The sequence below is a fragment of the Mugil cephalus genome, chromosome 6 (genome assembly GCF_022458985.1).
Source record: "Mugil cephalus isolate CIBA_MC_2020 chromosome 6, CIBA_Mcephalus_1.1, whole genome shotgun sequence".
In the NCBI taxonomy this organism is placed as follows: Eukaryota; Metazoa; Chordata; class Actinopteri; order Mugiliformes; family Mugilidae; genus Mugil; species Mugil cephalus.
This window is the reverse complement of record NC_061775.1, coordinates 6,627,571-6,651,828: the sequence shown is the minus strand read 5'-3', so window position 1 is coordinate 6,651,828 and position 24,258 is coordinate 6,627,571. Positions and strand designations below refer to the sequence as shown.

General features: G+C 42.9%; 1 protein-coding gene across 1 annotated transcript in view; it reads right to left on the bottom strand.

Moving 5' to 3' along the window:
• lingo3a (leucine rich repeat and Ig domain containing 3a) overlaps positions 1–23,628 on the bottom strand; it is a 34,394-nt gene extending 10,766 nt beyond the window's left edge. Inside the window, exon 1 of the mRNA XM_047588384.1 lies at positions 23,071–23,628. The gene's annotated coding sequence lies outside the window, so the exon portion shown is untranslated. The remainder of the gene's footprint in view (positions 1–23,070) is intronic.
• Between the last annotated feature and the right edge of the window lie 630 nt (positions 23,629–24,258).

Genomic DNA, 24,258 nt, shown 5'->3' with positions numbered 1-24,258 from the left:
GTTTTTTAAAGTAGTTTTATCCTCGGGCCCTGCATAATAAAACTGCCGCAGTCAACTGATCAGATATGTTGGAAATTTCCATTACACCTCAGCGACACATGCAGATTGATATGAAACACTAGTTTAAAGGTGCAAAGTGGGAGTCTCATTATAATAATGGATTACAGAGAGATTCTTAAATTGCATTTCTGTCCTATGCAAAGCATGAACAGTGAAACCAAAGGACACAAAGGGGTGATTAAGAATGTGTCTTGCCATGTGCCATGAATCTTTAATAAGAGTGAACTGTTTCAGGGCTTACGGGCTTAAAGGCTTCGACAAAAGGGAGCTAAATAATTGATGACGTTATGCTGCATGGTCATGACCCACTGACATGGAGACTTTGACCTTACCTGGAGCTGTAAAAAGTCATATTTCCAAAGACAAAGATAAACAAAAACATGATACTCCCTAACAGCCGGCAGCAGCACTGGTCACATGGACATGACCAGTAACTGATTTTAGCTTCAAACTACAGGGGTCTGTGCGTGTTGTATTTCCTCTCTCTTTTCAAACATCTCGTCAGGTTGTGATAAGTTATTAAGTTATTTAAAATAAAAGCAGCTCTCCATGTGATTATACGTCAGATAATTGAGGCTGTTAATCACACTAATTAATGTGATTAATTAGTGTGAATCATATAAAGCTAAAACTAAAAAATATATTTTTCCATAGGTCCAAAAGGTGAACACATTTTCTCCAACCACACCACCTTCAGACCTTCTAACATTACCGTACATATTACTCATCACATAACAATCCACTGTGGTGGGTGGAAAAACTGCTCTCATCTTTAATTTGCAGCAGCCTAAGAAACACATAATAAAACGTGTAACGTCTGATATCCACCGATACTCAGGGTTTAAGTTCTATTAGGTCAACAGGGCGTTGTATGTACAATCCTGTATTTTCACTAAACGGTCAAACAGGCTCAGAGTCAGATTCATTACAGGGGATGTCTCAACTGCAGTAGTAACAAATGATCACAGTGGACTGCAACTGTGATATGCTTCTCAGACAAGAGGACAGGTGGGGCTGTGATGCTTTACTAGCTCAACATCTTGTAAGGATCTGGCCTTGTTTTCTTTTTCAGCTATTCGTACTGAGCCATGTTCACAGCTGAAGGTTAAATCAAATATTGGGGCTCTTACACAAACACTCCCGCACAATCTGAGCCCTCCAAGCACAGTCAGTTTGAGTTAACAGAAAGGGATGTGTGGCTCCAAAGACCATTAAGTTCAGTGTCACTCTGTGAGGGGCCACAGGCCGTCTCTTTAATGCAGGGAGAAACGTCTTCACACAGTCACATACACACAATACATAATGACGCCCGTTAAGACTTATAGAATGATCAACAGTGTTATTGTATCAACGCACAACCTGCCACACTTTCATTAGCAGCATTCTGTAAAAGTAATTCATTACTGTGCTCCATTAGTTTAGGCCTATTATAAGGGTGGCAGGCTGATTTATCCTCTGCTGTTTATTTCGTGGCTTCATGAGTCTTGAGAGGCTACAGTGAATAGACTAATAATCCAATTATAGTCATTAATAATTCAAAAGTCTAATTTAATGTTTTAGCATGGTATGTTTTACATTAGATCGTTACATTACATACTACTCATACTCACATTTTGTACTTGTTTTCATAAGTAATGTAAAGATTTTTTCTAAATGATTATCAACTTATCCAATTATTCAGTTTTTGCGCAGATTAGACAACTCAGGTATGACGCAGTAGCTAGCAAGCACCAGATTTGCTGGCACACACATTGCTTTTAGCTTTGGACCTTACTACTGTTTGTGCAATGCTAAGCTAAGCTAGGCTAAGCTGACTGGCCCTCTGGCTCAAGTTCCACATTTAATGGACAGAGTGGTATGAATCTTCTCATCTAACTCAGCAAGAAAGCAAATAAGTGCTCGCTTATGAACCCATAAACATTTTAGCTGCTATCGCCCCTTTACAACCGCAGTTATCTTTCAGACATCAGTCATTTTAAATGTGTCACTGTAATTAAAAGCCATGCCACATGGCACAAATAAAGAAAAGTGAAGGCTAATGGGGAGACAGCCAGAACATGTTTGGGTCTGTTGTTGTTCTTTTATGGCATATACAGTCAGTCTTATGGACACAAGAACATGGTTGTCACATTAGAACAACGGCCCCCGTCGGTCAGGCGTCTGTCCTTTCAGCCGGCTCACCATGTGGACAGGTTGCCACTGGCAGCTAGCCTATTAAATGGCCATCCTCTATTTAAGCCCCCCATTATGAGAGCGTGTCAGTCAACCAGCAGCCCCCATCCCCCTGCGCCCGGCAGCCTCCCAGCCTTCTTACACAACTTCAACAGGGATGGAAAGTGACAGACCACCAGGAAGAACAGGGCACAATTGGGAATCTAGGATAACGGACAAATTTACAAAAAACTATACTACACATTTAGGACATTACCCTAAATGAGTCTGACAGTTACTGGTAAGTTGATAGAATAAGGCAATCAAGTAGAAGGTGTCATGCATCATTTAACTATGAGATTCATGTCCTTGAGGCCCTGATCAAATACGCAATAACTTGGAAACAACCATCACGCTGTGAATCCATAACTTCAGAGCAAATGGTTGTCATCTTTCATTGTTCAGTATACATTACTGTATTTAGCACCTATTACGGTATGATACTCTCTTCTTCTATACCAATGGAACAGAGAATGGGCCAACACAATTATTTCAGATACTGGAGAACTCCCACGGTTGCAAATTTGTACAAACAGTGACAATTTATCATCTGGCCTTGTTGTTCACAGCAGAAATAAACAAATTCTGGGTAATTTCAGCACAGTTATCCCCTGAAAGGATAAGTAAGAAGTCATAAATCATGAGCTGTAAAACCACCCCTTAGGAAATGGTTTTCTATCTATGCATGGATACAACCTAGGGTCAGAGGTTAATAAGAATCATTTTCTCAAGCTCAAATGATTGGCTCCGTTGTTAGTAACAGAGTTTAATCGTGATCACTATTTCGAAATAATCTCCACCCAACATCCACAGCCGAGGCAGTTTATCTGTATCAAAAAAGTGCTTCGCAGTTTGTACTTGGATCGGTGGCAAAGAGACAAGGGCCAGGACGACAGAGTCATCAAGAGGTTGAGGTGAGTGTGATCTGTATCTCTACTGGCATTTATTTCCTGCCTGGCTGGCCTGTCTGCCGCGTTACCAGCCATCACTTCAGCCAAGGCTCTTCCCATGCCAACTGGCTCAGCTCTCCATCGCTCTCACATTCCCTGCCACATCCAGAGAGGCAGGGATGGGGCATATCAGGCCAGCACCACGCAGCACACACTCATGGTTCATCTTGCACACATATACAGACTACACATAAAAAATCCAATGAAAGCACAGAGATACAGAAGTGCCATGCATAATCACACACATGATCCTCAGTCTGCACAGAAATGCGTGTGAGCTGTATATTAAAAGGTTACTGTCTTGGGGACACTGACCTTTAGAAAACAAAAAATTGTTTACAACATCTCTGAATGGAGGGCAGCTAAAGTCATGTTCTAGCAGAGGAGGGATGTCTACAGCACGTTACGTCATTGTAAAACATGTAACATTTCAACGCTTTATTATTCTTTTTCACTCATGTTGGAGAGACCTGTGGACGCATCACATGGCAAAATCTGCTGGAGCTTGCTCTAATCCTTCTAGAAGCCTGCAGCCTCTCCATGTCCTTCTCGTTGGCTTCATTAAAAGGATCCCTGTCATTTCCACTTCCCTTTCACTACCGGCTGCCAGCTCATCAGCTGGGCCAATTACAGTCGGTTATCGGGAGTCAACAAGAATCTGATAGGGGTCACACATGCACTGCAGCGTCCTCTTCCTTCCAGATGGAATGTGAGAAACGCTATCCAGGTACTAGAGGCAGTGCCACTCATGTCGAAGAAGGACCACACATCGTGTAACTATACACACTGCATTGAGCATCAATGGTGCTTCATTTCTTAAACTTTTGCATGACTAGCAAAGGCTAGGGCTAGAGTTTCAGGTGACAATGTAATACGGCCTTTCAGGTCCCTTGAGAGAAAAGTCTGACTGCGAGCCACCGAGGGAGCAGGGGGAGCAGTGCGCAAATTGAAAGCAATCCTCATGCCTGGCCAACAGTGCCGCTGGATTCACATCTATTCATAATTCATCACTCAACAGCAGTGTAGAGGAGAAAGTTCTGTCCATGTAATAAACCAAGACCAGACATCTCTGAAAGAGACTGATGGAATCAGGCACACCAGCTTCTGTGCTACATAAGATCCCAAGCGAGAGCCATACTGGTTAAAAGCAGAAAGACAGCGTGTGTGTTGTGTCCATGTCATATTAAATAGTACAGCTGTCCAACCACAATGTTCAAGAGATTAGTTGAACGGGCCACTGTCAGTCTAACATGAACTGCCAAAAGCCTAATTAGACAGCTTCCAAGCATCGCTCAACCAAGATTTTTATAACAAAGGCACCAATACTCTAGTTGGAGCTTTTATCCTTTAAGGAGTTCACAAAGCAGTCAAACTGATAAGTCCTCTAGAGAGGACATTTACAATACGAAACAGAAGAGACAGGAATGACATATTCAACTTTAAAACTGATACTGTGAATTTGTCATGTAGTGGTTAGTATATTATGTAGACTCCTAGCTTTGTTTTGGCCTCAACATAAGCTCAACCTTAACTGCACTCACTTGCCACTTTATTAGGTACACTTGTCCAATTGCTTGTTAACACAAATCGCTAATCAGTCAATCACATGGCTGCAATTCAATCCATTTAGGCATGTAGAGGTGATCAAGACAACGTGTTGAAGTTCAAACAGAACATCATAATGGGGAAGAAAGGTATGGTTGTTGGTGCCAGACGGGCTGGTCTGAGTATTTCAGAATAACCATCTCTAGGGTTTACAGAGAATGGTCCAAAAAAAGGAAATATCAACAGTTCAGGCTGGTGGTGGTGATGTGATGGTGTGGGGGATATTTTCTTGGCACACTTTGGGCCCCTTAGTACATACTGAGTATGGTTTAAATGCCACAGTCTACCTGAGTATTGTTTCTGACCATGTTCACCCCTTTATGACCACAGTGTACCCATCTTCCGATGGCTACTTCCAGCAGGATAATGCACCATGTCACAAAGCTCATCTCAAACTGGTTTCTTGAACATGACAATGAGTTCACTGTACTCCAATGGCCTCCGCAGTCACCAGATCTCAATCCAATGGAGCACCTATGGGATGTGGTGGAATGGGAGATTCATATCATAGACGTGCAGCTGACAAATCTGTGTGATACTACCATGTCAACATGGACCAAAATCTCTGAGGAATGTTTCCAACACCTTGTTGAAAGTATGACATGAAGAATTAAGGCAGTTCTGAAAGCAAAAGGGGTCCAACCTTTTACTAGCAAGGTGTACCTAATGAAGTGGCCAGTGAGTGTATGCTCACTGACTAGTAATGTTGTCTGTTCGATGTTTGTTGTAATAATCTACAATATAAACTAGAAATGAAAATGTAGTGGAAATCACATTATACTTCTTGGTTTCTTCATATCTTTCATGTATAATTTGATTGCTCGTTGTTGTACAAACATAAATCAGCATCTGCATCACTTTCCTCCTTGTAAACCCAGCAGAATGAAACCAGTTTATCTAAACTTCCAACACATGTCACTTTTTTTCTGAGACCTGGTTGGACAATAAAATTCCAGACGCTTTCGTTGAGCTACAGGGGCGTTCTTTGTTTCAAGCCGAAACAGCCGACTGCGGTCTCCGGCAAAAGTGAAGCTGGGGGCTTGGCGCTATATATCCACAATTCATGGTGTACAGCTAGCAGCGTTAAGAGAACTTTTGCTCCCCTGACCTGGAATATCTGGCATTGAAATGCAGATCATATAAACTGGTAAGAGAGTTCTGCTCTATCCTCATTGTGGCGTCTATATTCCACCGCGGGCTAATGATAAATCAACATTAGAGGAGCTGTATTCTGACCAGCAGACAGATGAATGTAAAGCCAGAGGTGACTGTGATTGTGGCTGGAGATTATAAGCATGAAGAACTTAAAGCAGTACTTCCCAAACTACATAGATCCATAAACTTTTTACTGCAACATGCGGGGAGCATACAAAGCTGTAGCAGCTCCACACATGGGCATATCTGACCACATCTCTGTGGAACTCATCCCTGCATAAACCCTCTGATCTACAGGACTAAACCAAACATCAGAACAGTGCAGGTATGGACTGGGGAGGCTTCTTCAGCTCTACAGGACTGCTTTGAGCACACTGACTGGGTAGTGTTTAAAGAGAGCTCGGACCTGGAGGCTTATATCTCATCTGTCCTGGACTATGCACAGTTCTGCACAGATACTGTTCTATCCACCAAGATCATCACAGATTTTCCAAATTAGAAGCCATGGATGGACAGCACCATGCGGCCGCTGCTCAAAGCCCAGGATCATACCTACTGCTGTGGACCCGAGGGGCACTTTGAAAATAACAACACATGCAGCATGTGGTGAGGCATCAGAACATTAACAGGCTGCAAGTGCAACAACCAGCATGTCAGCCTTGATCCCACCCTCCCTAACTGCCTGAACAGTTTCTTTGAGAAAGAAACTAGGCCTCTACCACAGCTGGAAGAAGAACATCAGCCCTGAGGAGGATCAACATCAGCAAAATTGCAGGACCTGATAAAGTGCACCTTGAAATTATGTACTGACCAGCTGGCAGGAGTTTTTCTGGACATTTTCAACTTGCCTCTGCAGCTGGCCACAGTTCATGTTTGCCTCAGTCCCTCCATCGTCATACACCTAAAAAGTCAGCTGTCATTTGACTCAATGATTACTGCCCAGCCACCAGTTCCCCTACAGGGAGAAACAATCAACAGAGTACGATGCAGTCTCCAAAGCTCTGCACAAAGCCCTGTCCCACCTTGAGCATCCTAACACGTACGTCAGGATGCTTTTCATCAACTTTTCATCCAAGGACAAGCTGACAGTGAAGCCTCATGACCTCGGACTGTCTGCTTCTATGTGCCTCTGGATATGGGATTTTATTACCTCCAGACCTCAGTTGGTGAGAACTGGGGACTGTACATTATCTACATTGGTCCTATACACAGGAACACCACAGGGCTGCGTGCTCAGCCCAGCTCTCATCACGCTGTTCACACGTGACTGTTGTGGTATCTATCCCACAAAGCAAGTGGTGGGTCTCATCTCGGACAATGATGAGACCTCTTACAGAGTGGTACTCAGACAACAACACCAGTAAGACCAGGGAGGTCATTATGGACTATAGGAGGTCCAGGAGGACAGAGCATGCTCCTCATTGGTCAGTGATCATGTCAATGACATCCAATTCCTGAGCATCCATATCACATCTGACCTGAACTGGTCAGTGAACACTGCACACCTGGTGAAGAAGGCCCAACAGAGGTTCTGCTGAAGAGGACTGGACTCTCTCGATTACTCACAAACTGCACAGAACAGGACAGGAAGGACTTAGCTCATGCGTTAAGAACTGCACAGGGGACTGTGGGGGGGTACTCAAGCACGGTACACTTGCACTCACACTAGCCATAGAATCCAGACTTTAGGAGACAAGCATACTTGGGCACGGCACGATTGCCTAGTGTGAGTGCTTTCTGAGAGACAGCATCACAGCTGTGAAATCAATCACTCCCCTCCCCTAGCATACACATACACTCAACCCTCCTGCTCCTATTCTATTTTAATTTCATTATGTACACACACATAATGACAATAAATGATTCTTGAATCTTCAAGAAACAAATCAATTCATTCATCATATTTCAAACTAGATCTGAAGCTTGACTAGAGCTGAAAATGTAACTTGCTCATGGGACAGAAGTCCTTCAGCGGATTGATGCTGCCATTTTTAGAAGACAGGGACAGCGACAGCGATTCAAGATGATTGATGATTACAGACACAATAACAGACAAGACAGCTCACAGACCCCAGTCACTCGGCTCTACTCGACAGGAATAGACATTAGGAAAGGTGACTCCTAAAACACAAAACACGCTCACGAACAGTGTTGCCACAGTTACCTTGAAAAAGTAATCCAATTACTCATTAGTCCTTTTTAAAATGAGCTTAGTTACTTTACTGATTACTTGATTTCAAAAATAACTATATAACAAAGGCTCTTCAGCCTCCAAGCTACACATCTAATCACTACTTTAGTGGCGGCATTTCCAGCTCATAAATGCTCAACTCTCTCCTCTTTCCATTGTTACCTATGTGTATCTCTACGTGGTATTACACCTGAGTTGTCCTCATGCTGACAACATGACTTGTTGCATACGTGACGTCACTCCTCAGGACGCAAGAAAAAAGCAAAAATATGAAGTAGGAAAAACTGTAACGCACAAACTTCGCTAACTAACTGTAATCTGATTACTGGCTTGGAAATAGTACCATGTTAGATTATTCGTTACTAGAAAAAGTGGTCAGATTAGAGTAACGTGTTACCGGCACCACTGTTCACAAATGCGTAGTAAACACCACAAACCGAAAATATACGTCTCACCCTTAAGTGGGTACATCCAAGAAGAGTATGTAGAGAATTCACCTTGAAGGCACATGTTCGTGTGTACACTGAAACATGCACAGCTTGCCTAGTGACAGCGTGTCCTACAGTGTGGAGGTGACTTTGGTTGTCAGGGCGTGTTGACTTGCTCGCTGAGACAGTAAACCTGACCTAAAGCTGAGAAGGAAACAATGAAAATTAAAAGAAGGAAAAGGAGGCTTTCTGAAGGTAGGATGCAATGTACTTCCCAAAACACCAATGGAGGGGTGAAGGTAAAAGCAACCGTCCAACATTATCAAAATAAAAATTTCTTACCAAGAGTTCAGACATCAAGGTGTTTGTACAATAAATATAAGACTAAAGCTATCAGCTTCCTGACTGGAAACAGTGGGAAACACTGATTTTCAACACTGATTTTCAACCTTTAAATGGAATTTGGGGCCTTATGGGTACACTTAATCCTAACCCTAAACTACGGCGACAGTGCATACCATATGCAGACCTTAGCGATGTAGCCGACATGCACCTCCCCAGAAATGTAACTACGCACCGTGTAAGACCATAAGAGCTGTGATCAGCCTGCTTGGTAGTATTTCTGGCTGCTTCTCCATCTCTACAATTTTCAAATCAATTGTTTTGAATCAATAAAGATAGAAAAGAGGAAAGGTTAACTGAGGATCTTTGAAGGTACAAACATTTGTATGCACTGAAGTAGGAAGTAGAAGTAAAAATTAACCCAATTGGCAAAAAAGACTGCGCCGACTAGTATATGAGCGGCGTTTTTACAGAGCAAGCCAGACTGACAAATGCACAAGTATAAATGTCTCACACTGGCATAGGTTACATGCAAAGGTTACACTTATGCAGTTTGACACTATAGTGCATATTACTAGTCTATGCAATAAAGTTATTTCCTACAACTGCACTTCAGATGCCGCTTGCTTTCCACAGTGTTACTGCTGCACTGATGACTTCCTGATTTCCCAAACGTCAGGTTGGTTTGGGTTCACAATAACTGAACGTGCATGTTTTAATTGCGCATTAATTATAGTCTCAAGTCTTTCCAGCTACTTACTGGTTAGCTACAGGTTAGCTCCAGTCCTGTCTGAGTTAAGGTCTGTTGTCCATATTTCAGCTGAGCCTATTTGTATGGCCTACTTCACTCTCCCACACTCTAATCCTGTGCCATTGGGGAACTGCCATGCTGCCCGGTCCACTTCCCGTCTCTCCTCCACTCAGCTTTAATCTCGCTGCTGCCAAGACAGTGACGGCGATCTCTGGACTCGGGTTGACTAGCATAACAAAAAATAATCAGCATAACAGCGCCACTAAAGCTCAACCAATAATTACAGAAATCTCGTTTATTAAATCCGTACATAAAGTAAAAAAGCTAAAAAAAAGTGTAAACTATATTTAGATATTGAGAGTGTTTCCTAAAGAGTTAAATTGTTCCTCCAAGAAAACAGGTGAGTTAAATCAATGTTAAAATTCCACCTGGGAAGATTGAATCAAAAGTGCAAGAAGATAAGAAAGAAGAATCAGGTACACGAGTGTCATTATGTGAAGGAAGGTCTGTCAGAGTGAAGACGTACTGTAATAGAAACGGCATATTACTGCCAGAGCACTGGTTTGAACTCACTGCAACATGTGCTTTGTCAGCTCCTTGTGGATATGTTAATTACATCTTGTGTCAGTTACTTATGAGGATGAAATATCTAAATTGAAATGAGTCATTAAAGTCCTGCATGGGCAGAATCTAAAGCAGTTTCTTTCTCTGGCCCTCCACTGTAACATAATGCTGACTGGCATTCCAGACTCACTCCTTCTTTCTTACCTTCACGCAACTGCACATGCTCATGGTTTTCAGTGAAAAGAGAGAAATCAGAAGTACTGTGTTGTTATTTTGTACCATGTCATTTCATGTAGTAAGCCTCATTAAATCCGTCCTCTGACAGTGCAGGTCTGAAAGTTTCTCAACATCCATCTCAGCTGCTGCTCAAAATGAACATCTGCTTCAAAATAAGTGTTCACAATCTCAGTTTCTGTTTCTGTCTATTTTGACATGGTCTGACATGGTTTCACGTTACATTGTGGGGAATCATAAACAAAAATACTGGTTTGAATATTTTTTTGTTTCAACCTAGAATCTAAAAGTTGATAGACAAGTTGAGAAGTTGTGGAAAGCAAGAAAAAGCCTCTATTTTTATTATCTCTTCCTATAATTGTCCTCTTTCCTCTGCTCTTAGGCTTTATAAATAAATGTAAATGTACCCATATCCATACCCATACCCATGATGCGGTATATAGAGACACCTCTCAGGTCACAAACACAGAAAGAACCAGCACTGCATAAACAAAATGTTGACAGCTAACCCACCAAGCTGGGTGAGATGTTGATCCTTTGTTTACTAAAGTGCAGACAAACTCTTGAATGGACTCACCACACAGCTGTGATGAACAAACCAATCATTCAAAATCCAATCCATCCAAATCTAATGCCTGATAAAATAGGGCACAGCTGACACTTGTGGATATTCCTATTTTCACCTTCATGCAGAATCACAAGTGTCCCTTGACCAGTAATTATCCCTGTGTGACACACATGCAGTCAGCATAGTGGCTGCTGTGGGATTACAGCATAATGACATGCTGATGAAATGTACTGGGCAATCCAGCCCTGTCTACGTTAAGGTCTGTTGTCCATATTTCAGCTGAGCCTATTTGTATGGCCTACTTCACTGTCCCACACTCTAATCCTGTGCCATTGGGGAACTGCCATGCTGCCCGGTCCACTTCCCGTCTCTCCTCCACTCATCTTTAATCTCGCTGCAGCCAAGACGGTGACGGCGATCTCTGGACTGGGGTAGACTAACAGTCGAACACAGCCTTGGCTAAAACGGGACCATCATTTAAATGAGTAAAATCTCTCTTTTTTTGCACAAAAATTACAGCCTCCGTGTGAATGAAAAGACCAGGGAATAATCTCTTGCAACATACTGGTTGCATGTCAGCTTTTCGTCTGCCTTCCTTCCGCACTGAGACTAATAATGTGAGAATAACGTGGTCTGGGATTGTGGTGTAATTATCCAAGGGTGTTAATTACAGGAAGAATTCAGAGGCAATTATAGGATCTCAAGCAACAACGCGGGGCAATGAATCTGCTCTCATGGCACAGATATACAGACAGCAGCTAATGGTCAATTAATCTTCAAATCTCTATGTCGCATTCATGTCTTGGCGTCTACACAAATCTCTGGAGACAATCATTCATTTGTTAAAATACAGCCATGTTCATTCACCCCTTCATTCAAATAACGAGGGGATATGTTGTCCGGCGAGTCAAAGAGGGAGAGGCGGTAGATTCTGTATCTGTGCCGTGTCTTCTGAGAGATTCGCTAATGCAATAGCGAGCGCGTTGTCAAAAGGAGGCAAGAAATCAAGTGTTCGAAAAGAGGAAGCAATGGCACAACCCGTGTTTGAAGATGCTGACCACGTAAAACTAAAAGTAAGGAGGATTATATAAAAGAAGAGGAATGCCTTCAGCCAGTTATTAAACACACGAAAACAGCAAAGCATGCAAAATGAAATTCTAAATAGAAGTGGAGAGTTTTTTTTTTTTTTTTTTTTTACAGAATGACGGATGAAAACTGAAAGCAGACATGTGAGATGGTTTAGGGAAGGTGATGAGGGATTATGCAGCCAGACAGAGCCATGGAAGGAAACGAGCTTTGGAAATGGATTTGGTGAAAAGTGAGGCGGCACTTCAGAGAAACATGGTTTGTGCATGTGTGTGTGTCTGATCAGCTCGGTAGTTGACAGCTACACTCTCTGCTCTCTGTCTTGCGTAAATCTCGACCCAAGAGAGTTTCCATCGCTGAATATGCTGCTGCTGTCCGTGCAACAACTCTGACTAATAGTCTGGTAGAGCACATGCACGCTGACAGCGAAGGTTCTGCTAAATGTGGAAGAAAAAGTAAAAGACACACACACACACACACACACACACACACACACACACACACACACACACACACACACACACACACACACAGACGCTTTGAACTGAGGCTCTGCAGGGAGTTAAGAGTGGCAAATGACACAGGTTGTCAGCTCCCGTGATGAAGGCTTAGTGAGAGGAAACAGAAGGAAGGTGGAGGAAGGAGGAGCAACAGCAGATTGAGGATGAAGAGAGGGAGGAGAGAGTGACTCAGCTGCTCTCCCTGAAGGCCTCCAGCAGGAAGAGACGGAAAAGAGGGATGAAGAGGCACCAAAGAGGAGGGATGTTGATGCACCCTCTGCGCTTGATAGAGCCATCTATTTCAGTCCGTGTGATAACACAGAAACCAATACTGTGACCTCAAATGACTGCTTAGTGCCCGAAAGCAAAAAAAATGAATGTCGACGATTCTAGGGATGAGTAGTCCGTATCCTTAAAAGAGATCACCATGTCATGGCATTTTAGCAAAAGAGTCTAGGGCAGATTATGACACTGGCATTTTATCTGACATGCAAAGGGGCCTCTTTAGAGTCTCCAGGTACAGCTGTGGGCACAGAGTAATTGGGCCCTGCCTGCGCATTAAACATAGATCTGTTCTGACATCACACAGGAACTCAGCATTGGATGTACCAGGATGAAACAGCATGCTCGATAGAGTAAGAAGCACAGACTGCCGCAGCAAAAAAAAAAAAAAAAAAAAATCCATGCAAACAGACACAACCGCAGCTACAGTCTGTCTTACAAATTATTCACAGGCTCTTTTTGATTTTTGAAACTGTTTACTCTGACATGCAGACGCTGCCTTCCTCACAGCGAAACAGTCGAGAGATCCACGGAAAGTGGTTCTGATGAGACGTTTCATCATGAGACAAGAGCGAGATGCAGGGGGGGGGGGGGGGGTGAAAAAATTACTCTTTAAAAGACAGCCGCTATATGTATATATATATATATATATATATATATATATATATATATACAGAGAGAGAGAGAGAGAGAGAGAGAGAGAGAGAGAGAGAGACAAAGAAAACAAGCATGGTTGTGTCTTTGGAAAGATGAGGCTGGTTGTGACAGCGTGCTGTCATACGGCCCGACTGTCACGCAAGCGGCCGATTCTGTGATCAATGCTTTTTCTAAGAATAAAACATAAAGATGAAGAATTCATTCCAAACCGATGGCAGCCTTGTGATGACGAGCAAAGAGGCAGCCACATGCAACGCTGACTCTCGGCGACTGTTCAGGATCCCCCAATAAACTCATAACATTCCCCTGATGTCCAATGGCAGCCTGTCCTCTTCACCTTAGAGTCTAGAAAACAGCACCAATCAGAGGGCACACCTGTCAGATTTGTCAGATTGTGGAGAGGACATTAAATACACACACATGCGTTTGTGTCCATATGCGTGTGCACATGCAGAGACATTTATAGCTCCATACAGTTGATCCACAGATTGTGATCTATACTGACAACCAAATACTTCTCTATATGTGGAAGCAAGCCGCTTCCACATATAGAAATGGACCAAGTACACAGAGTGCTCCTGCTATTTTACGAGCATAGCATAGCCTCTATACAGTACTGGCCCAAGCGAGAGAAGAGAAACTAGCTACAGCTGTGAGTCTGTTCAAAGGGAACAGCCTCGGTAGACGACGTCTGATCAAACTCTTCTGACAGGCAAACTGAATCCACATGTTCCCAAAGAAAAAGGGAGGACGAGAAGCAGAAGAAGAAGGCGAGAGAGGAAGAGGAAGCACAGTCTGTTAAACACAATCTCATCACACCCATCTGTCACGGTTACACACGGGCATATACAGCTGCAGATTTATTAGTTCAAGTCATGCAGAATGAAACAAGGGAGAGCTTTTCTTCCGAGCTTTGACATCTTTTCAAGTGACACACTGGGAAAAAAAAAAAAAAAAGCTTTCGCCTGAAATAATGTTGTCCCCCTCTATAGGGCCGCACGAAGACACGGGCTCGACTCACACAGTGCATGCACAAACAAAACCAAGGCACGCTTCACTGGCTGTCGTCATCTCATCATCATGTGATTAAATGATTAGATAAAACACGATTTACATCAGTAAACAAAGCTGTCAAGGTCAGTCATCTTAGAAAGTGGAAATACCTCCAACCAAAAGGTCACTCGAAAACAGCAAACCAGCTCCAATTAAGATCTCCATAATTAGGTAATGTATTACACTCTTTGGCAGTTGGAGCATGGTCTTAACACATTCAAGCTACAAGCACTAAAGCATTAATGAACATGGTACCTAGCCCGGAACAGGACATTTCTGACCTCAGAGCAACCCTCGCATCATTAAGATCCACATGAAAGAACAACATGATGATGATCAAAATGGCAACTGATGCGGCAAAGTTCTCGAGTATGTTTAGCGAGCAGCAGCTAACTAGCGTTAGTATTAATGGGCAGCACATGCGTGTCAGCCTGTCAAGTAGCATTGCAGAAAATAGGGAATTCAGCAAAGGCAGGGACTGTGGGCAACGGCTGCCTGAGCAAAAATCCAAATGAGCTGCAATCCGAAGAACACACAAAATGATTCCCTTGACGGTGAAAGTGAAAGAACAAGCGATTTCCTCTGCTGAAATGCTGCAGGGGTTTTGCTAAAAGCCTGGGCTGTTTTTTCTTTGGGGCGATACGGTGATGCACCTAAGGGGAAGAAAGTGATTTTGCAACCACAGTATCTGGCTAGTTGTTAGTAGTAAGTGTTGGAGAGCACTGGGCTTGCACTAACATGCTTTTGTCATATGTCTTGACCTGTCTTTTCATTCGACGGCCATGGCAGCCGTTTCTCCAGATATTTCTCCATGCAATGCAGTGGCCATGGAGAGGGAACTATTCAGAACATGTGTGATTTCAACGTGACGGTAACGGATCATTTTGCTGCTTTGATCTAGGGATGAGTTTCAATATAAATCAATGATGTGATTTAAATACTGAGTCAAGTGATTCTATTTGTTATTATATTTGTATGTTGCATACGCAGGAATGCAGCTGCTGAATTATGTTTTTTTTTATTATTCAATACACATTATCAACCCCAGTGCCACTGCTTTAACTTCACCCAAAATGAAATGGGATGCACTGAATCAGAAGTTTGTAAGGTCAGTTGTTTTTTCCATAAATGCAAAAGTTTACATCCGAACTTTGAATCCAGAGATGCTGAAGTAATAAAAGGCAAACCATCTGGTCATGTCAGTGGAATGGCTATTCGATGTGGAGGCTGACACTGACAATGCAAAAACGTGAAGCTTGAAAATAATTGCTGCTATGTTTCCATCTAGAGATTACAATGAGAGGGCTGATATCATTGTGCAGTAAATACTGGAGGCTATGTAGCTGTAGGAAGTGGTGGTAGGCCTTTCTGGGTGGAGGTTGCATGTTCTCCCTGTGTCCGCATGCATTTTCTCCAGTTTCCTCCCACCTCCAAAGGCTGATTAACCCTAAATTAACTCTAGGTGTGAGTGTGGTTGTTTGTCTCTGTGCTGGCCCTGCGATAGGCTGGTGACATGTCCAGGTTATACCCTGTCTCTTGCCCGTTGACAGCTGGGATAGGCTCCAGCCACCCCTGCGACCCTAGTGAGGATTAAGCGGTAGTAGGAGATGAGACAAATTTATTGCTCCCAGTAAAGAAATAGTTGAACTTCCACTCTTAAAAACTCAGCCAAGTGGCTACTGGCTACAAACATCTATATTCCAACAGGGGTGATCAAACGCAATCACCCCCTTCTTTTGGAGACGGCATGTGAAAGCTAGCAGAGACATAGAACCAAAGAAACTACACATTAAAAAACAGAGAAGGCGACTGAAGCGAGAATAAATGGACTCACTCACAGACTCACCGAGCAGTTCAATCTCATTTCCTTTTTCTACTGATCTCCACTTCAGGAAAATGATGTGATCAACTGATTATCTGATTTATGTTCAGCGGCTGAACAGGAGATAAAAGTCGGCCCGAGTTCTGACAGCGTGATCCAAAGAGCAGACAGAGAGGAGAGTCGAAGGTTATGGACTGATATGGAGATTCAAAGAGGCGTGAGAGTCTCTAATCTTCATCTTCACAGATGGTTCTGATTTAAGACAGGTCCTGCAGGTTCAAAGACCAATTTCCTAATGAGGAGGAATAAGGGAAGCAGGAAATAATCAAAAGAGCTCCACAAATGACAGCAGAGTGTTCATGTTTTGCACAACTCACCACGATCTGAATGCATCATCGCCGTGCCACCATTAGCCATGTGAGTGGTTCAAAAGTTCAGCTGAGTCAAACACGCTGTTGTGGACGTGGGGGGCTTTTTTTAAAAAAAAAAAAGATTAATTAATCCAGCGCTCCATTCCTCTGCACAGTGATAATTGTGTCTGACCACAACAAGTAAAGGCCTCATTAGAGTTAAAGTCTTTAGTCAGTACAGGACTGAGGGGACACCGTGGCAAGAAAATCAATTAAGAGAGGCAGGTGAATGGTTGAGTGTGTGAATACGTGCAGACATACCTACAGGCATCTGAGCGTAATGAACTATTTCAATCTAATCAAGGATTGAAGCGGGGGGGAAATGGAAAATGGCGATAGCGGTGTGTGTGTCATACCTCAGCCCTTAAGACCAGTCTTACAACAAAACACTCTGTCATGTGTTCATCTAATCATGTTCATCGTTACATAATTGAAGGGTGCAGATTACACGGCTATCTCATGTGCAGGGCCCGTACCACGGCAGATGTGTGTAACTTGAGTCGACCCACAGAACACAGCTGGCTCCAAACAGTGCTTCAAAATACAGTATGCCACGAGGGCCTGGCTCAGCTGCTGGAAATGTGGTTAATAACAGAGCTGGAAGGACTGAATCTCCTTCCAGCATAAAGCTGTAATATCTCTGTCACCGGGAAATTATGGTGGGAAAGTTTTGGTGAAATGGGGAAAAAAAAGGCAAATTTCAAAACAAAATATAGTCACAAAGTTGGTGAAGCAAAACATCCGTCAAAGCTGAAAAATGAGACAAACAAGACCTTGGTGATTTTCATTGGGAGAAGGAAACAGTATTCAAAGTACCGCAGCAGCTTAATGAATCATCCTAAATGCAGCTGCTGTGACAGAGGACAAATTTCTTTCATGTCAAGTGTTGCTGTGGTGAGTGAGGATGATGTTGCTGGGACCACTGAGGTTAATAGACTGTATGTAACAGAAACACTGCAGTAAGAATGCCCTTTGCTCTGGTTACTTGATGCCTTTAGCTCACAGTTCACATGATAATTACTGCCAGTTCAACGGTATGAAAACTGTATCTGAAAGCGCATATTAGTGACAAATTGAATGTTTTCTAGAACTCCTGTCAACATTAAAGATGCAATTTAAAACTTAATTTGAGGCTGAATGAACAATAATCTGTATATGTTTTTTTTATTCATTCACAATTTTCTGCGGAGCTTCACAAGTAACAAGTATAGTCTGTTGCTGTGCAATCAGTAATCCTTAGAGTCCAGTTTATCTCTTGTCTTATGCTGGTAAAGATGGCACCATCCTGCAGAGAGTCCTGGCAGGAGCCCCGAGCTCTATTTTCTCCAGCAATCTGAGTCATGATGGTCGATCCATATTGAGGAATACTGTTTTATGGCTGTCCTGTCGCAGCTCTTCAAGCTGACAGCTTTATGTATTGAAATACATAAAATTAAATGAGGCGAAGAGTTTGACAAGTATACTGGCTCCCCAGATACCCTGCTCCCTATCCCAAAACACACCGCTGACATTTTGCTGTCTTTTACACTCAAAGGTTGACAAATTCAGCTGTCAGCTCACAACAAAGACCGAACTTGTTGATCTTTCAGCTGCCTTAGATTTAGTAACTACATCTGGTGTTTGATTTGTCTAATTTTTTGTTTAAAAAAAAAATCAAAAATGCAGTGTGACCTCTGAACTCCTGTGTCTAACCATTGCCTATCTACATCCCAATTTTAGAGTTCATACAATCCAAGGGTCTTACCATCATAAATCTTTCACCGAGAGACATAAGAAAAGCAAATATGCACCACCCACGGACAAAAAACAAACAACAAAAAAAAGGTCTTTTCTCACCACATTACTTCCTCTCTGCATCTCATGTGGGCCATGGCTCCAGACCGCCTCAGCTGATCCAGTAATATCACACAAGAGCTTCCATCACATCAAATGAGCTATATTTGTTCAAGGATCTTCTCTACAAAATGTGAAAATCATTCAGAAAGCAAGAAATAGATCAAAAATGTGTGTGAGATGAAACATGTGTGAGGAGGTGAGCTTGGATCAGTGCTTGTGCTGGATGACACTGGTATGGGTGTACGTTAATATGGTTTGGAATAATAGAAAAAGATATATTTCTGGAGTGTGCAGTGACGTAAATTGCATATTTATTGTACTAGGTTGATGAATTGCTTTGGTTTTGGCTTTGGTTCTGCCCGTTGCAAAAGCTGTGACAAAAGGCTGTGGAGTTACTAGTAGCTCCATTAGAGTCAAATGAATAAATGGCACTGTAATGACAAACTGCAGCATGTAGCACTTCATTATTGCGCTGCCTTACTAATTTTTCTGGCCCCACAGCCTATTTCTTCACACAGAGGGGAAAGCATAATTGTGAATGAAAACAAAATGGCCTTCATCGAGCTTGAGTGGAAAAGCTGTCCAATTTCATACAGAGATACAATTATATTTACAGATAAGATTTGGGTGTATTTTCCAAGGACATGTATTAAGGTAATCCTCTAACCAACCAGGGACACTTGTATCCAGCAAGAGTTGCTGCTGCTACACTCCACATGTAAAGATTGTAAAGCTGCTCCAACAATATTTAAAATAGCTGGCTGAAAATATAACAGTTGAAATACTCGCTTTAAGATAATCTCTGTGTCCAAAACCTCCTCCACCACAGGACTGAATGATTATCGGCCTGTAGCCCTGACACCGCTCATAAAGAAACGTATGGAAAGACTGGTGGTGCGACACATTAAGGCCCAGATTCCACCTGACCATGACCAACATCAGTTGATGAGTTTTCCTACAGGACCAACAGACCAACAGATGAGGCCATCTCTATAACCCTCCACACTGCTCTCAGCCACACTGATAAACCTGACACATACAACAGAGTCATGAGGGCCAGCACCAACAGACTCAAGCACAGCTTTTTCCCCATGGCTGTGAAAAGGCTGCCAAAGGAACATTAACCCCCCTGTTTCAAATGTCAACTGAAATAGTGCAATACATTCACATTGTATTTTATTATCTATTTCATATTTATATATATTATTATTATATTATATTTTTTTAATATATTATTACCTTAAATATAACCTTAAACACCTGATCTCAAGCTGTTTCTAGAGATAGCTACCAAACTAAATTTCATTGCAACTTGTGTGTAATGACAATTAAAGTTGTAAAATATTGTATAAATAATAATAAAGAGTATTGGAAAAAATTATTGAAATAGATGCAATATGTGGTTTTGTTGAAACTTCTAGTGCTTGCAGATACTTGCTCGTTTCCAGTAAATACAGAGCTAGGGAGGCCACACACTGGTCAGCTCTAGTGAACTGAGCCGACAAACGTTAGAGCCAAGAGCTGAGGCCGATAGTGCTGCTGGTGAAGCACAGATACAGGGGGAGGGACAGACACAGGAATGAGAACATTTCATTGGACGCAACATTAGCACACGCCTCAGAGTGCAGAATGAGTCATAAGCATATTTAAATCAATTTACAGAAACTGACAAACTCTGAAAATACAATCTAAAATACCTACCTACCAATACCTTTGTCATTTATGTTGGGCCAGTTAGTTACAGGGTGTGTAATGTCAGACATTTCATGTCAAAACCTTACAAAACTGAATCCGTGGGGACTAAAGAACTGATAATAAACAGTGGAGATTGCCGAGCGAAATAGCAGTGTGACAGCATTAGCTACAAATAATAGATGATCGCTGAAACGTCTAACTGGAAGCACAACAAATGTAAACATCACCCAACCAAAACAGGAACAACACAAGTGTATGAAAAAAATATTGTAATCGTGCTTATACTATTTATTGTTAAAACACACACACACACACTTCAGAAAATCGTTTAGAGTCATCTGACTACTGCAGTAAGGTAACAAGGTCAGACAGTCATCATCACGACAGTAAATGTCAAATGAAGCAATCTTGTTTGGAAATAAAAAAGACTTGTAAGACCCAGATGCTCTCTAAGCTCTGCATTAAGGTTACAGCCCCGGCTGAACGTCTATAATGGCATTACAGCAGTCAGTCTGTGAGTGGGAGGACAGTCGGCACACACACGGAGCCCACCGTCGTTCCAGCTGGACATCTTAACGCCGACAGCTGACATGTTAGCATGCCTGCAGATACTGGACAGCCACTCGCAGGACCTCTCTGTCCTCCACCACTGTATCCCTCCTTCCCTTCCCTTATCTTCCCCTGCCTCTGCACTACCCTCCCCGTAAGAGCAGCGATGCCCTTATCCTTCTGACAGCGATGCATCTCTGCTTTACTGCCCTCATAAATACTCCAGAGTTGAAAACAATGAGGCTGGGCATTGGCAGCGTTAAGCTGAAGTAATGTCACCATTGGGCTTGGATGACAGCTTTATGTGCAACAGAAAGGATCAAAATGAGAAGGTAAGTGTGGGTGTAGTAATGGACAAGGCTAACAGGTCTTATTCAACAATGCACTCAGAGGGACACGCAGACCTGTCAGCAGACATTTCATTAGTGACACATAAATCTGTCAAATGAGGAGGCTAAGTGGCACCTGGGGTACCATTAAGTGCTGTTGCATAATTGCATCGCCTTCAATATTGGTTTTTCCACTTGCTTTTTAGACAGTAACTGCTCTTAACAACCAGGTCGGAACACATGAGGTGACTCATGGTGTAAGGCAAGAAATATAAATCTCTTAGTATTTGCTTAATATTTATTTGATAACACGAAAAGGGTAAAGGGACTGCACTTTAAGCAGACAACGCTAGATTCATCAACCATTTGACTCATAATAACCTCCCTCCAAAAAAAATTAAGAGAGAAGGAGCAGGTGACTGCTGAAATCCACAATTAAAAAAATCAATCCTCTTTACCTGTTGAGCGACGTATTCCCAAAAACTAGATGCAGAAATGTCTTGTGTAGTTTGTGTGCTTTACTGAAACACATTTCCACGAGATAAAACGGAGATTTGATGGCCACACACATGATTTCTCAGTCATGACACATGGAGCACGCTGAAAGGTTTAATCAGACTTTCTGAACACGTCTGGTCATTAAAAAATTAAAAGAGCCACAATTTGCGGCCTTGGTACCCGCTGTCATTGGTTTAGCGCTGACCAATTAACTGAGGCAGGCGTGTAGTGACATGAGGAAAAATCTTTGACAGCCGGTGGCGTGAATCAATGCACTGAGGAGAGCTGCCTGTGGCTAAGAGATGTGAAAGTGAGGACATAAAAACAGCATTACCCCCGTGGTCTGAGAGGTTTAATGCACTGGTCCAAGGACCTTTGATGCATCCTCCCCTGTCATCTCTGTGTCAGCTTACTAAAAAAAAGGTCAATGCGGCCCCAAAAACCAGGACTGTGGCTATAATCAGTTCCTGGCACGAGTATTTTCAGTGTGCAGTTTAACAATTTGCAGCCAGTTAAATGTTTTTATGATGTATGAAAGAACTAGAGGTGCCAGAGGTAAACCAGAGTCCATGACAGAAGAGGAAGGAGAAAAAAAGCCAAAATTGCATTTCTCCCCTAGAATAATCATCTGATTTCCAGAAGCCGCACTAAGAACTTAACTGAGGCACAATAAAGACAGGAACAGAGTCGGGAGAGGGCTGAACAAACACAGACGCAGGCTCAGATATGTCACGCAGACGACAGGCACAGAGTCACTCACACTGTGATGACTGCAGGGATCGATCAAAGGCTGCCTTCGCCTTTCTACCACACGTTTAGATCATTAAAACCTAATTGCGAGCTGGTGACACAAGACACGCACACAGGCATACAAACACACACAGACACACACACACACAGAGTGACTGTGCTTGCACAAGCGCACCATCACACAAGGATGACAATAAAAAAAAGCGCAGCCGGCGTGAGATAACGAGAGACGATGTCCATCTGAGTTAGAGAGGAAATCAATCAGCCGGGACTGCACCATAACAATGTGAGAGGAGGCTGAGCGGACAGACTAGTGTCACGATGATCACAGGGTGAATCTCACACTCATCAGGTCGCCCGTTAGGTGAGAGCTGAATATAGAGGACTGGATGAAGCGGGAAAAACCACAGGCAGCGGGACACAACAGCCAAAAACGGAAAGCGTAATCTCATTTTGTGGAAACGGATCACAGAGAGGTGTGTAAAAGTGTCTGACAGCAGATAAAGTGGACCACGAATGAGCGTGTGTGCAGAGAAAGACTCACCCAGGACTAGAACTTGTCCAGTGTACCTTCCACATCTGCAGGGCTGGAGGTCAGTGCTGGCCGTCTGCTCTGGCTGATTGTGTGCAGGATAACGCCGCTCCTCCCGGTTTTTCAAACACAGCTCTTTCCTCCTACTCTTCCTCCAGCAGCGGCAGCAACAGCAGTTGGACTGGAGCGCATTCACTCCCCTTCCCTCCCCTCAGTCTCAGCTCTTCCCAACGCTGCTGCTTAATTATCTAGCGCCCCTGAAATGGAATCCCGGCTCTCTCCCCTCCCCTCCTCTCTTTTGTGCTATCAAGGCAGCAGGAGCTCCTCTCCCAGCAGGCGCCCAGCTTTGTGTCTCGGGGAAGCGGTGAGGGCTGCCACCAGCAGCGGCAGGCAGCTCGGACTGATGGTGCTCCGGTTATTGGATTGCATGTGTATAAGTGTCCTGGCATTTGTGTGTGTGTGTGTGTGTGGGATGCAGAGCGCAGAATGTGTGTTTGTTTGAAAGAAGACCCGGCTGCTGTTCATTGGAGCTTATCTGCGCTGTTGCCTCTCACTCTCCCTCTCTCCCCCTCTCCCGTACTCGGGCTGGTTCGTGCTGCATTCGCGTCCTGTGGGGTAAAACGGAAGGCGAGTACCCCGGTTAAAAATTCAGCCCATTTCAGAATTCGTTGGCTGGGTTTACTCATAGCATTCCATGGAGGCAGAAGACATTTTATGGAAATCCATGTGGCTCAAAATGAAATGCATCAAACACTGGTCGCAATAAATGGAATAAATAACAAAAAAAAAAAAAAAATAGAAGACAAATAAATGATATGGCAACCAGTATAATTAAAATATTTAATGTTTTATGATTAAACACTATTTTATTTTATCATTTTTTTATTTTCTGTAATGAAATTTAATATTTCTATTTTGATGTTCATCACTTAAGTTTTGCCTTATGCGTTTCTCTCAGTGGTAATTTTTTCTAAAAAATTATGACTTTGTATTTTCATTTTTCATTCATTCATTTCTCTGTCCTTCAGCTTTACTTTGTTTACTTACTCACTGAGTAGTGTGGTTGAGTGGTTAAAGGTGCAGGCCAAAGGGTACCCCTCGTGTCTGTGGCTGCGGTGCCTTAGGCAGCCAACTAACTCCCATCTTGGTCCCCGAGTTCTACACAAGTGGTTGCCCTCTGCTCCAAGTGTACACACTACT